We start from the raw sequence: 13,391 nt of genomic DNA, 5'->3' as shown, positions 1-13,391 counted from the left end.
CACTCCTATGCTAAAATAAGAAACTTCCTATCATGGGTTAAAGAGGCCTTCAATTATTATTCTGGACCCTTTTTAAAATTCATCTTATACATTATATGATATTCTACAAGGACCACAGAATTACTTCTAAATATTTAATGGGCCTAATAAATACGAGCAGGGCAGCAACATAAAAAATTATGCAAAGTTGTGGTAGTCTAATATAATATTCAGGTATACAATTTGTAAAAGTTTGTAATTTACCCTAATGTTTTATGCTCCAATGCAGCGTGAAAAAATATGTACAAAATGTGCTATTTACAATAATATATGCTTTTTTCTCCCCTAGTGATAAATTGATATTTTATTGGACAATAACTGCTGCTCAATGCAGTCAAAGCTTTTAACTTAGGTTCCCATCTTTCCATGCACAAATCACAGCAAATCTAAACTAAACAAAATCAAAATGAAACAAAATCTGTATCAACTAAACACAGATCTGTACCAACTAAATCACACATGTTAGAATAGAATGGAATGGAATGGAATGGAATGGAATGGAATAGAATAGAAAATAACAGAGTTGGAAGGGACCTTGGAGGTCTTCTAGTCCAACCCCCTGCTTAAGCAGTAAACCCTACACCACTTCAGACAAATGGTTATCCAACATCTTCTTAAAAACTTCCAGTGTTGGAGCATTCACAACTTCTGGAGGCAAGTTGTTTCACTGATTAATTGTTCTAACTGTCAGGAAATTTCTCCTTAGTTTTCACCCATTGCTTCTTGTCCTACCTTCAGGTGCTTTGGAGAATAGCTTCGCTCCCTCTTGTTCATGGCATCCCCTGAGATATTGAAATACTGCTATCATGTCTCCCCTAGCCCTTCGTTTCATTAAATTAGACATGCCCAGTCCCTGCCACCGTTCTTCATATGTTTTAGCCTCCAGTCCCCAAATCAACTTTGTTGCTCTTCTCTGCATTCTTTCTAGAGTCTCAACATCTTTTTTACATCGTGGCGACCATAACTGAATTCAGTATTCCAAGTGTGGCCTTACCAAGGCATTATAAAGTGGTATTAACACTTCATGTGATCTTGATTCTATCCCTCTGTTTATGCAGCCTAGAACTGTGTTGGCTTTTTTGGCAGCTGCTGCCCATTGCTGGCTCATATTTAAATGGTTGCACATTAGGACTCCAAGATCCCACTCACAGTTACTACTATTGAGCAAGGTACCACATATACTGTACCTGTGCATTTTGTTTTTCTTGCTTAAATGTAGAACCTTACTTTTTTCACCATTGAATTTCATTTTGTTAGACAGTGCCCAATGTTCAAGTCTGTCAAGATCCTTCTGTATTAGCATCTACCGATCCCTGACTGTAATAGAATGACAGCTAAATCCCAAAGATAATATATTGAAAGTTTTGGGTCCTAACCCCAGAGGGTTGAGGAAAGGCTTGCATGGCTGAATAAAAGTATGAAACAACGGCACAGTTCTAAAAAAAAATAGTGCATTTTAGGCATAATGCTAGAATTTGAATGAATTTAATATCTCTATGTTTTATACCTCCATTTGGAAGCTTGGAGTATAAGGAATTATGGCTTGGAGAAATGTTCTGGGAACTCTATATCTTCTTTCAATGGTATCAGATGGTCTCGTTATAAAATACTTAGGTTTGCTGGTAGTACTCCATGTTCTTGTATTTTCTAGGGCTGCTATTGTTGTTAGTGCTTACCATCACTTTATTTTCAATAGTCATATCCATGAATATTATACTAGGAATTAAATTATGGTGACAGTATCCATAAGTAGCATTCGGTTTCAAAGCAATGGATTGTGTAGGCTGCTTCAGGTAACCTTCAAAGAATCTGAAAAGGGGTACTAATAAACAATTCCTTCCAAGGTTATATGAAAATACAGTGTTTTATAGAACCTTCTAAACTATCAAAGGATGGATTTATTTTCCCCTGGGCTACAAAAACATGCCAGATGTGGGGGTTTTTTCACCTTTGAAATATGTATTTTGGTATTTTTGCTATAATATAGACAAACATAGCGATCTCACTAGAAATAATTATATTAACAAATAATATCTAATAAATTCTTAGTAAGCCTATGCTAAAATGCAGGTAGTCTGGTGTTAAGTGTTAGTTTTTATAAAATATTGATTCTCAAGTCCAACAATGTGTTGGAAAAAGTGAAAATTACTTCGTTATATGATTTTGAACTTCCTGTTAAGGCCTCACAATACTGTAGTAAGTATCACAAATGCTTAACTAATTGTTGTCTATGTGTTCAACTGCAAATACATTAGTGTATTACATAATGTATATACTATACATTAATAAAATTCCCTTTTTATGACCCTGTGATCCCTTAATTCAGGGTAGTTGATTGGTGCTGAGTGTTTACTGACCGGATGCCCTTCCTGACACCATATGGAGTTCACAGCAGATATTTATTTATTTATTTATTTATTTATTTATTTATTTATTTATTGGTTCGATTTATATGCCGCCCTTCTCCGGAGACTCAGGGCAGCTTAAAAAGTGTTAAGCAATAGCTTTCATACTTTTGTATATACCTGCTTAGTAGGGCTTTTGCCCCCCCTCCAAGCCGTGTTCTTTTTTATACAAAATCAGATTATAGCCCCCACAAACCGGGTCCTCATTTTACCTACCTTGAAAGGATGGAAGGCTGAGTCAACCTTGAGCCTAGTGAGATTTGAACTTCCAGTAATTGCAGGAAACTGGGGTTACTTAACAGCACTTTAGTCTGCTGTGCCACCAAGGCTTTGTGCTTTAGGAGACAAACATCTCTTTCTACCTAAAAATGAACTTTCAACTTTCTGAGTGGTAGGTGAGCATCTTCACCACTAGACCACCACGCTACTCATATAATATACTCTCTATATACAATATTTAAATACATACAGAAATTCCCTCTAACTGTTCCAAATTCCACTATAAAATATTTGTTTTGGAAATGTTTGGCTCCCTAAATGCCTGAACTTTGGGCCTTACTGTGGGATAAAATCAGTGGTGGTATTCAGCCAGTTCTATCCGGTTCAGGTGAACCAGTAGCGGCGGCTGTGGGAGGCTCCGCCCACCCGCCCGGATGTAATCACGTCCCATTTATCCACTTTTGTCATGCTCTGTGCATGCGCCAAAGTCCCTGCACATGCACGGAGGTGTTGCATGTGAGCGAAGGGTGCGCGCATGCACGCTCACATTTGGGAACCAGTAGTGAAAGTAAGTGAATACCACCCCTGGATAAAATGATATGTGTATCATAGATCCAGCAAATAAAGGTAGTCTTTGCTTAGTGACTGCAACTAGGACTGCTAATTCGATTATTAATGAAGCAATCACTTAGTGAAACTGCAACTGTTCTTGTGATCTTACTTAAGGCTTCCTTAGCTTTACAGATCCATGAAGGTTGTAAATGTGAGAATTGGTTAGGAAAGTTACTTGTTTATCACTGTCTAACTGTGAATGGTTGATAAATGGGGCAGTCAATACACAATGGCCACCTGTCCCAAAATATGGAAAACTGGGAAATGTGTCTTACAGATTATGTTTACCTTCTTCTGTTTCTCTTAGGTAAGATGAAGAATACTCTTGAACTGAGGTTCAGCTGCATGTCCCTCCAGCTTTTTCATGTAGGAAATGGGGGTCAGGGAAAACATGTGGTCATATCCTTTAATATATTGGCTATGCCATCGTGGAAGTCTTGAGTATTCAAGTGTGTGGTTATACTTCAGAAAGGTTTCGACGAAGTAATATTTCAGAGGCAATGTCACTGTGATAAATGATGCATGTGAACTAAGTAGCCTTGAAAGGTTACTTCCCTTCAAGTGAGTCTTCAACAAGGCGACCCCTTGTTGAAGCTTTGCACAGCAAGGCATTATCATGCTTCTAGATTCAGTGCCTGGTGTAAAGTTATCATGTAAAGTCATGGGTTTGTTGGCTTTTGACAGTCTTCTGCACAAATCTTCAAGTCCATAGAAGCCATTTCTGTGTAACAGGGCAAAAAGAAATGACCTACATCAGGGATGTCAAACTTGATTTCGTTGCGGGCCACATCAGGGTTGTGTTTGAACTTGGGGGGACCGAGTGGGTGTGGCAAGGGTGGGCATGGCCAGCTCTATGTCACTGGTATTGGGGGCACCTGTGGTGGCCCGAGCGCTCTGCCAGAGAAAACGGGCTCCCGAGCTCCGTTTTCGGTTGCGATGGCTTCCTGCAACCCTCTGCCAGTGAAAATGGAGCTCAGGAGGGCTGCAGGCACAGTGGGCCAGTCCTTCACTATTTCCAGGGTGGCCCTGTGGGCCAGATCTAAGCACCCCGTGGGCTGGATCTGGCCTCTGGGCCTTGTGTTTGACCGCCATAACCTACATTAGTACTTTAGTTGAAGAGATTGAGGTGGAGTACCAACTATTTCCATAATGAAGTGTTGCTTTGCTCCAGCAAAGGAAGTTGAATCTATTCTACAAAGAGAAGACACCTTGCTTTTTAAATACAAACTCTGAGTAAGTCTTTTTGTCCAGGATACTGGCTATCAAGTAGAAGAATTCCATTAAATGTCTGGTATAGTCAAATAAAATTTTGAAATATGATGATTTGCAAATGCTGGGCAGTTTTAGGCAAGTCAGTGGGTGCCACTGAGATTAAAATGTTTAAACTCCTATCTGTTTAAGGATTTGAGCTTGTTAGAATGTGAAAAAAAATGAGAACATGCATAACATAACTCCTGGAATCCTTTCCAAACCATTTACAAGACTATAGGAGGTAAATGTGTAACTAAGTAATGTCTTACATCTTTGTTTGTGCAATAGCTTATAGCAAGAATCCTAAGGTTGGCTCCATGTGGTTTGTTGGGTCATGTGACTAAGAGACACAGCATCTTAGAAAGCATCAAGTACTTGGCTGCCAACTCCACAGAAATCAAAACTATTCCCGAGTATCTTTATCAAAATGTATTGAAATAGGATAGAAAAATTTGTCAGCAATTGGATTGTCCTGCCTCTTTAGAATCCACTACCAAGATCTTAAGACTTCATGATGTATTAATTTGTTTTTTAATAATATATTTCTATACCACTCTACTCCACAAAAGGACTAAAAGGTAGAAGTAAAGCTCGCGCGCACACACACACACACAATCTTGCAAATGCTCTCTTCCAGACCAAGTTTTTACTTCTTTTCAGAAGCTCATTAGGGAGTAGACTAGTAGACAATTCCACAGTTCTTATGGTACATTGTTCCAGAAGAAGGACCATTGACAAGGTCCTGCTTTGGATCCCATGCAGATAGAATTATTTCAGAAATGGGACCTTCTTAGCAAGGCTTAATTTAACCGATTGTATAGGATAGGAGGATTCAATGTGAGCAGGTGGTCTCATTCATGGCACTGTCATGGATCCACTCCTGGACCACTCTCCAGATGTGAGTTCAAAGGAGCAGGGTCAGTTTGATTATGCAGAGAAAAGCGTGGAGCCAAGTATTGGTCAGGATCAGGTATCCGAGAATCCTAGCCTGATAGGGCAGCCTCAGCTGAGTCAATCAGATGAGGGACAGGCTGAAGCTGAAGGAGGTGAGCTGCAGCTGCAGCAAGTTGGCAGGAGGCTCCGAGCACAGACTGGGAACAGCTACTGCCTGTTAGCAATGAGGAGGAGGTGGAGTCCACTCCTCCTCCTGATCCAAAGACATGTAGAGCAGAGAGGAGATAGGCACAACACTGGTCAGCTAAACTACTCATGAGGAGGCAACCTCACCTTTCATGAAAGGCTGCATCAGCGTTGTCTACTTAATCCCACCCTAAGAAACCGAGTGTTGCTAGAGCAACATGCCCAGTTCCATGCCTTGTGTGTGGTCATGCCTTGTATCCTGGCCTGCTGGACTCCTGGACTGCTTTGTGTGTGCCCATTTGAGTTGGTTACCTAGTGACTTTCACTGTACTGATCTTGGACTCCAGACCTTTCCAAGGACCTGTTTGGGGGCTTTAAAAACCTGTAGAAATCTTGCCTTGGGGAGCAGGGCAGCACAGGCACCTATGATAACTGATAAAAGAGAAATGTCCACCCAATATAATACGAATCTCTGTCCCATTCTAAACATATCAGTGCAGAACAGTTAGTAGCATCAAACCCATTGTCCAACTCTCTTTCCAATAGGGATAAATGTTGTGTGTGGAGGAGAAATTGGGGTGTGTTTTTCCAATAATCCTCAGCCTGGTCTGACTCATTTTCAAACTCAGTCTTTTTCACAAAATTTGACCTCATTCTGTTCAGTTTTTGGAGAACCATCCAGGTGACAGACTGAATCCCAAGTGGATTTTAAGCATTTTTTTCTCCAGCATTTGGTTGGATGGGAAAGAATAAAAAAGCAGCTGTAGCACAGATCTACATTCATGAACACTATCACTTGATGTTATGGTGCTTTTCATTTTAATTATTGACTATCTCAGTAAAAGATGGTTTATCATTTCATTTGTTTAATATAACATATTTTGAAAATAGAATGGGACAGAATAAACATTGAAAACTGTAAGCACAAAGGCAAAGTAATACCTGTGATATGTTTCAATATACAATCTTAATTATTTGCTTTGCACATGGAAAAAAAAAGTGTTCTTTTAATCTATAACAGATTCATTTTACTCCAAAACCAGATAAAGTCTGCCAATCATTTTGTGTTTAAATATGCAGCCAAGAATGTATTCCTTGTGGCTAGATAGATTAGATGGTTCATCATAATCTGAGCAGTGGACAACCCCCCCCCCCATGTAAATTTAAATAAACATTTCAACATAATTTCTTATAGTTTAAAATAATTTAATGTAGATGTATTTCATGCATTAACATTTATAAATATTTATATATAATATAAATTGGTTTATATAAATAATAACCTTAAATTGAGGACAAATAGAAAACAGATAAAAGTAGATTCAGGAAATTATAGATCAATCAGCTTGACATCAAAGCCTAGGAAAATCATGGAAAAGATAATCAAGCAATGGGTTTGTGAACATGTAAAAATGAACAAGTTGATTATTAGAAACCAGCATAGGTTTGTTAAGAAAAGGTCGTGCCCAGTGGTGAAATCTAAAATTTGGTACTACCGGTTCTGTGGGTGTGGCTTGGTGGGGGAGTGGTAATTTGACTGGGTGGGCGTGGCCATTTTTTTTTTACTTTTAAAATCATTTTTTACATGTAAAACCATGTAAAAAAATGCTTTCAAAAGGCTCTGACGATCCCAGCTGAGTTGCCTGTTACAGATGAAAATACCTAACCTGATATCTGTAAATATGTGTGCTTGTTTATATGTCATTGTGTGATGTCATTGTGTCACTTACCATTGGTTAGCACTTACCATTAGCCCCGCCTTCTCTGTATATAAGTTCTTGCTCCTCCCAGATTAGTGTCTGTCTAATTGTGTTCCTGAGGAAGAAAAGAAATAAATATTACTATTACAAGAAAGTCTACAGTCTCTTATATATGGGCCTAACCAGGATAACCAAACTAGCAACAAATTGGTAGCAAGAGGATGGTTTGGTAGGCCCAACCGAACATAAAGATGCAAGACTCACATAACGACAAAAGAAGACCTGCCACCAGATACATAACGAAAAGAATGGCAGCTCAACTAACTCCTGACAAATATACACCACTTGAAAATATTAAGAAACAAACGCAATTACAAGAAAATGAACTGCTAACACCAAACAAAGAAGATGAGGTAAAAAGAAAAATACTAGAATTAATAGAAACAACTACAGCTGAATCAAATCTGCTTGTGAAAATCCGCAGCATAATAAACGACCACGGAACAGCAGCAGATAACGAAAATAACAAACAAGAAAACTGCAAGGTAAGAAATTCAACCCCTGACTTCAAAAATGACACCAAAGATGGCGACAGCTTCCCGCCTTTTTCATGGCAGCCATCTTACCCACCTAATACCTCTAAAATGCCTGACCAATTACTAAAAGAATTCCAAACCTCAAACTACGAAATAAAAAACAAAACCTACCAAGAAGATGATTACCCGAGTCCAAAAACAAATAAAAAACAATTATTTAAACAAAACAAAGCTCAACCTACTGAAGTAGAAATAGACAATGCTATACAGGTGCTAACTGCAGCACTCGGGACTAAACTAACAATACCAAACAAACAACCAGAAAATGAAATAGAAAATTCTAAACTACCATCTACCAAAGGCCAAAAAGAAATAGACTGTCTAAAGAAAGGCCTAGCCACCCGAAGAAAGACAAGCTGGCAATCATACTTACCTACTGAAGAGCAGCTCCCTGAACAACCCGGCTCCATTGGCAATGGCGGCCCGCCTCAAGCTCCACTTACTGACGACCTCAGAGAAGACTCCCCGATGAGCAGAGCAGCACCCCAGGCATTCTTCAGTCACCAGAGGCCCTCCGGAAACAAAGCAGAGCAACAGAAGGCCGTCTGGGACTTCACCCCAGGAGCTGCAGACACAGGAACCTCCCTCATCGACTGCTGGAGAAAAATGAGGACTGAGCATGCCCAGAACGAGCCTGCAAAGAAAGAAGAAGGAAACATAAATACAAGTCAGCGCAACATAGAGATAAGTAAATACAGACATACATCTACCATACCCAGGCCTTATTGTGAGTATGCTAAGGTCTTAAATCATGGACAGCTACTAAACATGAATAACACCTCACTACACTCAGGGACAATACCTCCAGACTTTATAAAATTGAAATTAGATGGAAGCAACTTAATGGAATGGGATCAGTGTTTACAGATTGTATATATGAAAGAAAATGTTTTATTTTTTATTGATAACCCACCAAATAAGCCTTGGACCTATGAAATAGACTGCCTCCACCACAAAGCATACTATATGTTAATTGTTTCTATTTCCCCAAGTATACTCCCCAGTATAGAGCATAATTTAACTGTATTTGAAGTATATCAAAAATTATTCAGACTGTTCTATAGCAAAAATGTAGCCACTACCACAAAAATCTCTAGGGAATTCTATTCTGCCAAACTAAAACATGATACATCCATGAGTGAGCATATCTTGAATTTAAATGCTGTAAGAGCAGACCTTATTCAAAGGGGAGAAACCATTTCTGACAACACCATGAAAAGCATTATAATTAACTCACTAGATCACAGCTGGGATAACTACATTACACTAATAGATAACCTAAGTATAGAGCAAATTACTTTAGAAAACCTTACCAATAAGCTTATTACTGAAGATAGACTTAGAAGAGAGCGATATACACAACAAAGAGAAGGTAGAAATCAAAGAAGGACTGATTTCAGGGCCAGAGACAGATACCCACATGAATGTCTCACATGTGGATCTGAAAGACATCAGAGTAGAGACTGCCCCAAGAATATAGGATACAGTGACTCATATAAACACAAGGATAGAAGAATACACTTTTTAGACAGAACCTCCCCAGATTACAGGTATAAGAGAAGAGAATCACCACACTCTAGAGAAAGACAAACATACAGAAATAACCCTAGAAAAAATAAGAAAGGATCACTATATGGAATAAGAAATAATAACACTTTGATATCTGATTCACTCAACACCTGGCTCATAGATTCAGGAGCCACATGCCATACAACTCATAATAGAGAAATATTAAGTAACTTCACTGAAAAGAAATATTATATTAAAGTAGCAAACCAAAATAGAGTCCTAGTGAGAGGAATAGGAGACACGCATATAAAAGGTATAGGAAAAATAGAGGGGGTACTATTTGTGCCCGAAATTCCAAATAACATATTGGCAACCCTAAAGTTAAGCATAGACAATGCAATAGAAACCACTTTCAGAGGTGGAAAGGTATTCATGACTAAGAACAACAGAAACATAGGTAAACTATTTACAAATGATGGACTAACATACCTACTGCCACAAGATAACGAACTAGTCTATGCAAACCATCAATTAAGAAACGAAAAACCAAATTCAGATAGCCATGATGAAAATAATGATAAGAATGCATCAAACACTGATACTAATATGTCTGAAAATTTAAACAATGGAAAACCTATTCACGATAATTGTAGTCACTTACTCCACAGAAAGCTAGGACATGCGAGCTTTCCAGTCATACGAAAAATGTTAGAGTGTTCCGAAGATTTAAAAATAAAGAACTGTAAAAATTACTTAGAATGCTCTGTATGCAATTCTTCCAAAATTAAAAACAAGCCAAAACCCAAAAAAGCCACTCGCACCACACAATCAACCTTTCAACTAATTCATATGGATGTAGTAGGCCCATTAAAACCTTCAATTAAATACAAAAAAAGATACTTCCTGACCATAGTCGATGACTATAGTAGATTTGGTTTTGTATACACCCTTAACCACAAAAGTGAGGTTTTCAAAAAATTTAAGGAGTTCTTTAAAATGGTAGAAACACAACACAATACCAAAATCAAACAAATAATGACTGACAGGGGGTCGGAATTCCTATCCAACGAATTTTCAACTTGGCTAAAATCACAAGGAATATTGCACTTTAAATCTTGTCCATTTTCCCCATTCCAAAATGGAGTCTCTGAAAGGAAGAATGGTTTGCTACAAACCATGGTTAAATGTGTGTTAGATGATGCTGGTTTAAACCAGTCATTCTGGGCTGAAGCCCTTAATTATTCCAATTACACTATAAATCGCTTATGGTCCAGTACAATCAATAAGACCCCATACGAACTCATGTATGGAAGGAAACCAAAAATTGGGCATTTACACGTATTTGGTGTATCTGCTGATGTATATGTGCCCTCACAGTTAAGGCGCAAAGGAGAGAAAGTATCCAAAAGACTGATATTTATGGGGTACGAATCAGGAACCAAGGGATATCGCTTCATTGATAAAAATAATCACTTCATTGTATCCAGATCTGCCGTGTTTCATGAACACATGAACTGGTCAAAATTACATCTCAATGAAATTTACCCAGAATCAAAAAATATTACACACACGCACGCAAAACATCACACATCAGATACGAACCCCAAATCCACATCTACTAACAGAATCAAATGCCCAGTAATAGTTAATGATGAATGGAAAAAAGGACACCCCACTTTGAAAGTAGATCAATTAACCGAAAAAGAAGCTAAGTATATGCATAGCGATGAACATCCCCAGAATAGGCCCATTAGATCCAATAGGGGCATAATTCCTAAAAGATTAGATGATTACGTACTGTCTATCCAAGCTAAACACCTGACTCCTAACACATATGATGACATACTTAAGCTACCCCTAGAAGAAAAAAGTAAGTGGGAGGAAGCAATGAAAAAAGAGATGGACAGTTTGAGAGAACTAAATGTATATACACCAACAGACCTGCCCACTGAGAAATCCCCTATTGGCACTAGGTGGATCTATAAAATCAAGGAGCTAGAGGATGGTAAATTCCTATACAAAGCCAGGTTGGTGGCTCAAGGCTTTGCCCAAAGATTTCCGGATGACTATGAAGACACTTACTCCCCAACCGTTAGATCAGAAAGCGTGAAAACAGCACTAGTGTTAGCTTCTATCTTAAATCTGGAAGTATATCAATTTGACGTGCAGACAGCCTATCTGCACGCTGATCTAGATAAAGAAATTTATGTGAAAGCACCCCCAGGAAAGGATACAAAAAAGGGAGAAATTTGGCTATTAAACAAGAGCCTTTATGGACTAAAACAGTCCGGTAAGCGGTGGTATGAGTGCTTATCAAAGATACTTAAAAATATGGGTTTTGTAGCTACTTCATCTGATTTTTGTTTTTTCACAAAAAAAAATAATGATTCTATTGAATATGTTTTGATTTATGTTGATGATATATTGTATTTTGGACACGACAAAATTAAATGTGATAATTTCGCTGAACAACTAGGCAAAAATTTCAACTTAAAAATATTAGGAAAGGTAAATAAGTATCTAGGAGTCCAAATTGACAAAACAGATAAGGGGTTCAAATTATCTCAGAAAGACAAGATTATGGAACTCATACAAAAATGTAACTTAATTAATTCAAAAATTTGTGATACTCCTATGTCAACTGATTTTTATAGGAATGTGTATAATGAGTACGAACCATTCAAGGATAACACGTTATATCGATCAATTATTGGGTCCTTATTATACATATCTAATTGGACCAGGCCTGATATCACCCTTGCTGTAAATTTGTTGTCAAGACATGTAAGCAATCCTAACTCATACCACTGGGAAGGAATTAAGAGGATTCTAAAATATCTAAAGTCTAGCATTGATATGTGCTTATTCTTAGAACCATTCATTTCTGAAAAACCAACTTTGACCTGCTACGCTGATGCTGATTGGGCTACTGATTCAAAAACCAGAAAAAGTACTTCTGGATATGTTTTTCTTATAAATGGCTGTGCGGTGCACTGGTACACAGGCAAACAGAATTTAATTGCCACTTCCACAGCGGAAGCCGAATATGTTTGTTTATCCAAAGCGGTCAACAATCTAACTTGGTTCGATGACTTGTTAACCAATGTGTGGGATGAACCTGTTTATCCAATTATTATCAATGAGGACAATAAAGCAGCAATTGATATATCAGCTTCCGAAGCAATAGGTCAACGATCTCGACATATCGATATAAAATATAAACATGTAAGACAACTGTCAAGTATAGGATTTATTAAAGCTATCCATTGCAATACTAGTGAACAAATTGCTGATATCCTCACTAAGCCATTGCCAACCAAACAACATATGTATTTGACTTCCAAACTTGATGTGCATATATAATCTTAATAACCCACCATTAGTTAGGTATTTTAGAGGGGGATTTGTTACAGATGAAAATACCTAACCTGATATCTGTAAATATGTGTGCTTGTTTATATGTCATTGTGTGATGTCATTGTGTCACTTACCATTGGTTAGCACTTACCATTAGCCCCGCCTTCTCTGTATATAAGTTCTTGCTCCTCCCAGATTAGTGTCTGTCTAATTGTGTTCCTGAGGAAGAAAAGAAATAAATATTACTATTACAAGAAAGTCTACAGTCTCTTATATATGGGCCTAACCAGGATAACCAAACTAGCAACATTGCCTGATCGTCAGAGGGTTTTTAAAAAACCCTCTGCCGATCAGGCAACTCAGCTGGGATCGTCAGACCTTGGATCGTCAGAGCCATTTAAAAGAAAAAAACCTGATTGGCTGATCAGGCAACTCAGCTGAGATCGTCAGAGCTTGGATCGTCAGAGCTTGGCTCATCAGAGGCATTTAAAAGAAAAAAAGCCTCTGATGATCGCGTGGCTCAGCTGGGCATGGGGGGCAGGGGCAGGGATTTTTGCTACCGGTTCTCTGAACTGCCTGCCGCCATTGCTACCTACTCGCCCAAGCCAGTCCGAACCGGGAGC

The sequence above is a fragment of the Pantherophis guttatus genome, chromosome 7 (genome assembly GCF_059756535.1).
Source record: "Pantherophis guttatus breed Tessera chromosome 7, ASM5975653v1, whole genome shotgun sequence".
Taxonomy (NCBI): domain Eukaryota; kingdom Metazoa; phylum Chordata; class Lepidosauria; order Squamata; family Colubridae; genus Pantherophis; species Pantherophis guttatus.
This window is presented reverse-complemented; position numbering follows the sequence as displayed.